Source organism: Pimephales promelas, chromosome 12 (assembly GCF_988280905.1).
Source record: "Pimephales promelas chromosome 12, fPimPro1.hap1.1, whole genome shotgun sequence".
In the NCBI taxonomy this organism is placed as follows: domain Eukaryota; kingdom Metazoa; phylum Chordata; class Actinopteri; order Cypriniformes; family Leuciscidae; genus Pimephales; species Pimephales promelas.
In genome coordinates, this window is record NC_142780.1 from 30,616,548 (window position 1) to 30,627,370 (window position 10,823).

Below are 10,823 nucleotides of genomic sequence, written 5' to 3' on the forward strand. Positions count from 1 at the left end.
TACATCACAATCGGGAAGTTCTGTTTGAATGCCAACTTGAAACTTGATGGCCCAGAAAGTCATTTGCAATGAAAAAAAAAAAAAACGACTTTATTTGACTATTCCTTTTCTTCCTTGTGAGCTTGAGACGAGTGTTCAAGAGATTTCCACGACGCATGCGCGAGAACTACGTTATTTTTCTACTACTTCTTGTTCAGTTCTCGCACATGCGTCGTGGAAATCTCTTGAACTCTCGTCTCACGCCCACAAGGAAGAAAAGGAATAGTCAAATAAAGTCGTTATTTTTTTTTTCATTGCAAATGACTTTCTGGGCCGTCAAGTTTCAAGTTGGCATTCAAACAGAACTTCCCGATTGTGATGTATATCTAAGCGAAATGGCTTCTCGAAAAAAAAAAAAAGTAGGGTGGGACTTGATTTTGTTTGATTGGATGGTTGTGGTTTGATTGGATGGATATGAGTGACCGGTTGTCCCACCCCCCACATCATCAGAGAAGAGATGTCACTGTAAGTGGGATGGGTTATTTTAATTAAAGATTACCAGTGCACAAATAAAAAAAAAAAATAAAAAAGATGTGCATGCATAATTTATTTAACAAATACTGCAATATTCCATGAATATAAGAATTGTCAATTTTGATCTCATGGGGACTTTTAAAATGTTGTCTATTGGTGTCATGTGGGTGTGTACTTTATATAACTAATACAGAGCAGGCGTGTCCAAACTTGGTCCTGGACCTGGAGGGCCTGCAGAGTTTAACTTCTATTAACTTGCCTCAATACACCTGCCTAGAAATTTCTAGTATGCCTAGTAAGAATTGGTTCAGCTGCATTTAATTGAGGTTGGAGCTAAACTTTGCAGGACAGTGGCCATCCAGGAGCAGGACTGGACACCCCTGGACTAGAGATAATTCTCCTCCCCAAACTGAACTTATGATGACCAAATTCGTTCTCACATGCACGTAGCTATACGCTAATATGTAAACCAACAACTTAAAAGAAAAGCTTAAAGGACAACTCCGGCGCAAAATAAACCTTTGGTCTAATTACACATTGTTACCTAGTAGTCAACCGTTATCTGAGATTTGTTTTCATGATTGCCGAATGTAAATACAAATATTTTTATCTCTAAAAACAGTTTAGCCTATAATGCTAGTATAATGCTAGTATATAGGGCATAGAGTAATGAGTAAAAAAAAAAAAAAAAAAAATTCGCTTGTTATTACCACTAAAAAGGCTCAAAATAGCCCCACAGTAACACGACAGCATAACAAGAGTCCCTACATTCAAACCGAAGCATTGAGAACTGTGTCAGTGTCCATACAGTTTAATAAGCAGATATTTTATACACACAGAAAAATTTTGTGAATACAGGAAGAAGCCATCTTGGAAAAATAGTCTCTACCAGTCGATCTACGAACGCCGATCCAAGTGCGCTGGTGAGATGTGAATAAGGTGATAATGTGAGCGCGAACAGTAGGCTACGTGTACATATTGAAGACAAGTAAATGGTTCGTGTTTGTGTTTCTTCTGGAAACAACAGACCATATGAGATTCTGCACAGTTCAGCGCACTTGGATCGGCGTTCGTAGATCGACTGGTAGAGACTATTTTTCAAAGATGGCTTCTTCCTGTATTCGCGAAGTTGACGGTGTGTATAAAATATCTTCTTATTAAACTGTATGGGCCCTGACAAAGTTCTCAATGCTTCGGTTTGAATGTAGGGACCCTTATTATGCTGTCGTGTTGGTGTGGGGCTATTTTGAGCCTTGTTAGTGGTAATAACAAGCGATTTTTATTTGTCATTACTCTATGCCCCATATACTAGCATTATACTAGCATTATAGGCTAAACTGTTCTTAGAGATAAAACGATTTACATTCGGCAATCATGAAAACAAATCTCAGATAACGGTTGACTAGGTAACAATGTGTAATTAGACCAACGGTTCATTTTGCGCCGGAGTTGTCCTTTAAGAGTTTACACAGACAGTGGTTGGGGAGACGTGGGCAGCAGTTTGATTTTTCAATAAAAAACAGTGTAACTAGCTTCAGTCTTTTAGTTTGTGCTTGGCTTGAGGAATACAAAAAATATAAAAGGTTGACATCACAGAAAAAAACCTTGTAAAAATCACATTATTTTTCAGTTTGAGGTCAGAATGGAAATGCTCTATTTCAATCAGTTGCACGTCCGCATGGTTATTCAGTAAGTGAAGAGTTGAAGCGAAAGTTGTGTGGGTCGTGATATCGGAGACACACTGGGATTGATATCTGCTCAGAATATTCATTACAAGACCCTGCCACCCTTGAGCAGATACACTTGTTATAATTATTAAACTGACTAGACACAGAGCTGTGGGATTTCCCATGATGCAGTTACCTTAAACGTGGTTGAGTTCGATTGTAAAATAACCTGGAATATTCCAGAAAAACAACAGTTTCTATATGACTGATTATCGCTGGATTAACACAGGCAATAATTCTGCATTTGAGGAATATATTCTGTATTAAAGGAAAAATTCATTTTGGTCAGTTACTGTATAGCATCAGAAAGCATCTTCCCATTCAAATGTAGCCTACCTTCACCCCAATGATCGCTTAACCTCATTTAATATGGTGCGTGATAGTAACAAATGTTATATTTTTACTCACTAAGATGCAGAAACACCTGCTAGGCTTACGTTGTTTGATGCATCACTGTAAATGCATTTCCCAAACTTTTTTTCACAAAAACTGATGGATGAGTACAATATTTTGATCTCATGCCATGCCACGGATGCTGAAAAAAGAATATTAAAGCTTCTTGAACTGCAATGCATTTGGGATTCATCCACAACTTTTCGTAATATCAGCTCCAGTAAATATATTATCAGATCTATATAACATAAACAGTGCTTTAACCTTGCAGAAATGTGATATGTGCTTCATTCCCTACAATTTACATGCCGAACACAGACCTGATTGTTTGAGCTCCTGGCAAGGTGGGACTTGTCAGTCCAACTCTGGATTTATACTGCTGAGTCATTACACAAAATGATATTATGTTGACAGAGACAAATGCCTCAGGAGGCAGCGCTCTAAAATGACTTTGTTCCAAGGTAAATTTAATCTCGAGAGCTGGACACATTTCAGTACAACAGAGCACAGATTCAGTCCTATAAGAGCAATTCATTCCTGCTTTGGTATCTATCATGTTCATGTGGAATTTGCCAGTTGTTTGTCAGGTTTATCACAATGACTATCAAAATGCATCCGTTTGGTCACGCAGAGATGAAGCACAACCAAAACCATGTTCTTTCGCAAAATGCAAGTACAGTAGTTTTGTTTTTTAAAAACTAGAGAACAAAAAGTAGTGTACCTTGGATAGGTATGTTAGTGTTCAATATTCGGGATATATGTTGAGATTTAAACTAGTTTCTGTTTTGTTTTGGGTTTTTTGGGGGGTGGAGGTTGCCATTGTGGTGAACGGGATCGTGGATGGGTCAAAGAACATAACAGAAAACATGCATGAATGCTTGTGCTATTGCTAGCTAGTTTTGCTAACAGCTAAAGATTTGAATTAAAGTTTATGATTTTAGTTTTTTTATGCAACTTGGGATTTCGCTACATAAAGTATTTGAGTGGATTAACATATTCTCTTTTAATTGGTTTATTCCTTGAATGGTTTCAGTTAGCTTAACTTGTTGGGTTTTGCAGGGAAACATTAAAACAGTAGATGAGACTAAATGCCTCTACAATTGGGAAAGGAAGCTGGTCAAAATGAGTCACTCATCTCTCAAACGCTGTCATGATGTGGACTGTTTTACATGTAAAACATGCAACATGAGTAACACATGACAGCCCAGGTTGCAGCCAGGGGTCAGTCACTGTGTTACTAGGGCTTAAGAGAAAATCCCTCTCTAATCTACAGCCGACACTTCACTTCTGTTTACAATGTGGATTCAAAGCTTTCACTGGACCTCTAGCACCATTAACTGATCATCAGAACTATTAAATATTATGCAATGTGAAAACTGTGTGTTAATAGCTGTTCAAATGGTAAGCTAATGACTTAGTATTCAAGAGATCCTCTCATTTCCAAAACCACTCTTATGACACAAAATCCATTTTCAAACATCATTACAGGCCAGTGAACTACATTACTTGATGTCAAAGTATTTTATTTCAATTATTAATACATTTATTTATTGAATATTGTTGCAGATGTTACATAAAAGCGACATTCATATGTTTGATTTGAACACAGTTAAATGAGTGGTTCGCTTTAAAAAAAAACCCACTTATGCTGATAATTTACTCACCCCCATGTAATACAAGATATCCATGTCTTTCTTTCTTCAGTCGAAAAGAAATTAAGGTTTTTGATGAAAACATTTCAGGATTTCTCTCCATATAATGAACTTCAATGGGAACCAAGCGGTTCAAGGTCCAAAAGACAGTTTCAGTGCAGCTTCAAAAGGCTTTAAACGACACCAGACGATGAATAAGTGTCTTATCAAGCGAAACGGACACTCATTTAAAAAAAAAAAAAAACAAGTTTAAGTTTTATAAGTTCAAATGGTCGCCTTGCTCTGTTAGGGTGTGATTCACGTTAGTGACTCTCCTATTTGAACTCGTTCATCAAAATGAACAATTCTTTTCCTGGGTTAACTCATTCATTTCATTCGTTGAATGAACCAAATGATACGAAAAAAGATTTGTTCATTTTGATAAACAAATTCGAACAGGAGAGTCACGAACGCGCATCACAGAAGAAAAGATCAAGGCAACCATTTGAGCTTATAAAACTTAAACTTTTTTTTTTTTTAATGAGCGATTGTTTTGCTTGATAAGACCCTTATTCATCGTCTGGAATCATTTAAAGCCCTTTGAACAGTCTTTGACCTTGAACTGTTTGGTTCCAATTGAAGTCCATTATATGGAGAAAAATCCTGGAATGTTTTCATCAAAAACCTTAATTTCTTTTCGACTGAAAAAAGAATGACATGGACATCTTGGATTACACGGGGGTGAGTAAACTATCAGCAGGTTTTTTTGTTTGTTTTGTTTTTAAATGTGAACAACTCCTTTAAGGCTTCACATCATGTTCAATAACTAATAAATGTAACGAATGCATGCTATCTAATGGCTTATTGCTTTAGGTTTTAGAAAGACATCAAACCTGCACAAGAATACACAATGCAAACAAACAAGTACAGTGACCACACAAATGTTTACTACATTATCACTAACAAACTGATTGGGATTAGTTTAGACATTTTACCCTTGTGAAAAAGAAGAATACCTAATACATCTTGTTGAGTCAACAACCATCTTTAAAGTCTTGATATATACGCTTTTTCCATCTTCCCCATAAATCATTGACTAGTTTGTGTAAGCGCACTATTAATTCATAAATGAAGTGTGGCTCTACGATACATCACAATAGACTGAAAAGCTCCAACCAGGACTCCGACCGGCTTCTTTGGATTTAGGATTTACACTGTTACGCAAGAGCATGAGCTGACTATAATGCCTCAGACACAGAGAAAAAAAAACAAACAAACAAAAAAACACAAACATACTGATTCTGTTCCAAAACCTCGTGAGCTGACTGTACGCAGGCGGAATTTTAAGTCCGAAAGGTAGGTAGCTCGATTGATTATGCTACTTTATTTTAGCCAAATTGTGAAAGGCAGCATTTTATGCATCTTTCATAAGATTGATAATCATAGTGCATTGCAGCAAGCTCTTTGAAATAAGAGTTGCATCTGAAAACTTAGGCAGCTGCTTTAGCACAGACTTAAACGTTGATTTACAGCAAAATAGAGCAAGCTTTGGTAAACTAATGCCTTGTTCACACTACATGATTTTAAAACGGTGCGGTTCACACTAGAGGAGATAATGCAACAGGAGATAACGCACTACACAAGCTGACAACAACTCGGTCAGTCACCCAACGATTCTATCTTGTCTACACACCACTTTTTGTCACGAAAAGTCACGCGACAAGAACCAGAAATGACGCGAAACAGCACGTGCGTCAATACCCAGCGAAAAAAAGAACGGCAGACAGAAACTAGTGCTTCAAACTAAACTGTTTGGGCCATAGATATGTATATAAAGGCTAGATGTGTCGTCAGTGTTGCTGGCCAATGGAGGTCGTCGTCTGCACCTGGCGGCCATCTTGTCTCAGGCAGCTCACTTACTCGTAACATTGTGGTAATGGTACATGTACTATTTAAATAACCATAACTTGCTCAATTTTCTACCGATTTTCAAACGGTTTGGTTTGTTGTAAACGTCACAGATGTAGCTATGACACTGCATACTTCTGAATAAAAAGTGTATAAATAAATAATCATCCAGATAATTATAGCCACATTTGTAAGAAACCAAACCGTTTGTAAATCCGTCAAGATTTCAACGAGATAAGAGTATTTGTGTTCATGCTGACCACTCATCTTACAGCAGCTTGTCTGTGACAAGATGGCCGTCGGTGATGACGATAGAAACTCCGCCGTAGCACATCTAGCCTTTATATACATATCTATTGTTTGGGCGATGATTTGCTCAGAAAAAAATGCAAAAAAAGAAAAATTAAGATTTACCCAGTGACCTTAACCCATGCCTTGCTCTGATTGGCTGGAGCTCATGACATCACTGAGGTTGAGTCGCGTGACAGCTCTGGATATCTAGCATGCTAGATATTTTTCTGGGCTCGGCGATGCGTCTGCGAGCGTCTTTGATGCATTGTTGGCTCTTTCATAGTAACAGATTGGCAAGCGTTCATCGTCCGCTAATCCCCCGCGATTTGCACGCGATAACACCCTGACCTGTCGGCGAGCTCAACGATTTTCAAATCGGGCTTAAATCTGGCTTAAACTTGGCTTAAGCAAATATTTCATTACAACAGTACTAATTGCTCACTTGAAATGAAATCAGAAGTGGAAAACGTTGGGTCAAAAACATACATTTACACATAAACTGACCACTAACTTTCAGACGCCATCTTTATTTCTTAGCTCAACTGTCACAGAATAGAACACACAGGATTGTGGGATATCTAAGGTGGTGAAGGATACATCTATGCTACCTTCTAAAGTAAGGTGAAGCTAACGTTGGAATCGGATGTGCCTTGATGCCTTCATCCCTTGGAATGCATCCTCACAAGGCAGTATTTTTAAGCTTTCGGACGCAGCCAATGTATCCAAGAGGGCGGAGTGAGAGAATTTTTTCTTGTTGGAACACAGCCATAGCTATAACTAAAAATCTTTTCTTTTTACCCATGCATGTATGAATGTTTATATTATTTAAGTGCTGTAAATGAGTGATTTGTCAAAACTGAAGTGAAACCCTTATTGTGAATGCATCTGAGAGAGACAAGCTGTCATGTTCAGTCTGTCAGAGAGAATGGAGATGAATTTTAATTTCACTAAGAGATGTGGAAAGGTCCACTGCGCAGTTAGAGAAATAGAAACTAAATGGCATGCAAGGACATGAAGACAATTATCACAAATGAATATGAATTTCAAGCTTTTTATGCTTTGAGTCGACATTGTTTTTTATTTAATTGGTAACACTTTACTTGAAGGGGTGTGCAGCATAATATTGATATCTTCAGAACCATGACATGTCATGAATACGAAGTAGGGTTTATGCATGTTTATGACAACTGTCATTAAGTGTCTTGCCATAATGGCTTCATGACAGCCAATGTCAAAACCAACCGCATGACAGTTTAATGTAATGGTAACCAATAAAGCTAGGTGGTTTCTTAAAGTTCACCCAAAAATGAAAATTCTGTCAGTATTTACTCACCCTCATGTTGTTCCAAACCTCTATGTGTTTATTTGTTATGCTGAACACAAAGGACGATATTTGGAAGAATGTTTTAATCAAACAGATCTCAATCCCCATTGACTACCTTAGTAGGAAAAAAATACATATTATGGGAGTCAATAGGGATTGAGATCTGTTGTCAAAAGCGTCAGTATATGACGCCTTACATTTTAAAATCAATTCAAATTGAAAGTAGCAATTTTAAATTGTAATAAAAAGTAATACCTTTCAAAAATCTTTCAAAAATCCTCAAATTCCTAATTACTCCTTATTAATAGTTAGTAAGGTAGTTGGTAGGATTAAGTGATGCAGAATATGGTCAAGCAAAATAAGGCATTAATATGTGAATTAGAAGTACCAATAAACAGCCAATATAGTAATATGCACTAGATAATAGTGAGAATTGGCCCCTAATTTAAAGTGCAACCATAAATCGTTTTGTTACTAATATTGTGGGAGAACATAATATCAAAGTGGTCTATAAAATCGGATAAATAATATCGCTAAATCGGATAAAAGTCTTATGTCAAATACAAAAGGGAAACAGTGTTTTCTAGGAAATCTCAAAATTGATCTTCCAGACAGAGCAAATGCCTTGAACCATTGCAGCAACTGTCATTTTAGTGTCACGGGTAAAGGAAACAGTTGTCAAGATTTATACCTTTAAATTTTGCTGTAAAAAGAGCACCTTTGATTGCTGTTCAACTCCAAGGCCACTTATAAGAGTGAAATATATTATCTGAAAAATGACTGTCAGAGTGTCTATGTTCTGAGGAATAAAGCCAAGTATAAATTCATTGTAGAGAAATCAAATCCTGGTGGGCTTGCGTTTCTCTGAATATTTAATCTGAACTCGTATGTCAAAGAATATTTAATGGTAGGCTACCGCTTAATATTCACAGGATACACTTTGCATTGATTTCACTAAAGAGCGCTCTCTCAGCAATCAGTGAACAATGCGTCTGGTTTAATTTCATAATGCAACACTAGGACACAGTGCATAACTGGCTAATTGGGCAAATTAGTCATTAGAAAAGATTTATTCCAAATTTGAAGAATATTTTTTTCTTCAATGACTGCTTCAGAACATAATGTATTTTCTATTTCAGAGTTTTCACTGCACTTAATGTTTTATACATGCAAGACAAATTTAAACACCCCACTCAGGACAGCTTGTTCAATATTTAGTCTATGATGACAAAAAAAAAAAAAAAAAAAAAAAAAAACAGATTCAAGTTCTCAGGCTGCCTTTTGATTCTCTCAGAAACTCAAACGTTTTCTGGAAGCAAATCTACGACAGAGAGCTCCCCCTAGAGTACGAGGTGAATTACATACAAGCCCTTTAACTCAATAAAAAACGGTTTCTCATATTTAAGGCTATTCAAAATATTTCTATCCGATCTCAGCAGGAAAAACATTCAGCAATGACGTGTGCATTACAATGGGTTTAAAAGACATTTTAAAATATTTGCACATTTGAAGATCATTTTTAAGAAATTCTTTAAAAAATTAATCTAAAAAAAAAAAAAAAGATCCATAAAAACAGAGCAATTCTATTCTCAACAAGGGTTGAGTGAGTCAGCGCTCATCTCTGATCACAGAGCCGCTCTCAGGAAAATCATTCCTAGAACGAAGACATTAATATTTGAAGTGAACTAGTCTTATATTATTTTTTAATTGCCTATGAAGATGTTCTGTTTCTGTGAGATCTGTGATATTAATTGTTTTGTAGCATAAATCAAGAGTAGAATCATTCAAAACATCACATCAAGAAAAATAATATATACAGGGAATTATTGTCAAACATAGGCTACTAATACATTTAAAGGAGAATACCTTTACAAAAGGGGTAAAAGAGATTGAACGAATAGTAATAATAATATCAGTTTCATATATCAGTTAAAAATACATTATTAAAAAGAAAAAAAAGCTTTAAACTATAGCCTTGATTTACTAACTCTAAAAAGGCATTTTTATTTACTTATTAGTAAACTTAAATTATGTTTGTCATTTGACTCTGAGTTGCAACAGTAAAACTTAGATAAAAAACAATCCCAAACATTAGACAGCGACTCCTGTGTGTGTTCAGTATCTGAACACCCTGTAAACTCACAACACCCATCAGTCTCTCTCTATAAATGCCTGTCTAACCACTTACATAAAAATATATAAATATCAGCAAGCATGGACTCTCGTATAATCCAGGTGTTCAAAGACTTCCCATGTCACAGCATGCAGGTGATGCACTGTCTTTCCCTAAACATGCAAGAGACAGAGAAGAGAAAAATGACGGGACTCACTCTTTAAAACTGAAGCTCTGTCCAGGACCCAGGTCTCTCGTGCACGGATGTTTGAGATGAGTTTGTGCAGCCAGTCACACGTGCATCTGTGCGCAGGATGAGACACACTCGCACAGTAATCCGACCTTCTAAATACAGACCGAACCACTGAGGAGGGGGGAGAAATGGATCATACCAAATCAGTTATGTCACACACGGGGAATAAAAAAAAAAAAAAAAATCCAACCAGCCAGTTTCCTGTATAAGAAAAAAATAATGCAAATATTATTGTATTCTATAAACAAATATAGGAGAAAAAAAAAAATATATATATATATACTTTATAATTTTATATATTTATATGTCAATTTTATATATGTCAAATGTTAATTTATATATGTCAATATATACATTTATATAATATGTCAAATGTAAAATTATATGTCCTAAATTTGTTTGGTCCCCATTAGGATAAGAGCTTGTAAATGAAATGTGATGATGTTTTTTGAAAATCTAAAAATGCAGAAATTTTAGGGGATAGAATATACAGTTTTAACAGTATAAAAAACATTATGTATATGGAATGTCCCCATAAAACATTAAAACCCAACAGTCTGTCTACACAGTAAAAAAAAATATTGTTGGTTTAATTAAATATTGTTAGGTAAGTAACCTGGTTGCATTACAATTTTAAGTGGATTGAAATGGAAAAAGTGAGTTAATACAA

General features: G+C 36.0%; 1 long non-coding RNA gene across 1 annotated transcript in view; it reads right to left on the reverse strand.

Annotated features, from left to right (window-relative positions):
- The window catches only part of LOC148977044 (uncharacterized), a 65,462-nt gene extending 55,144 nt beyond the window's left edge, over positions 1-10,318 (reverse strand). The window contains exon 1 of the long non-coding RNA XR_016145783.1: positions 10,118-10,318. This is a non-coding gene — a long non-coding RNA (uncharacterized LOC148977044). The remainder of the gene's footprint in view (positions 1-10,117) is intronic.
- Positions 10,319-10,823: the final 505 nt, after the last annotated feature.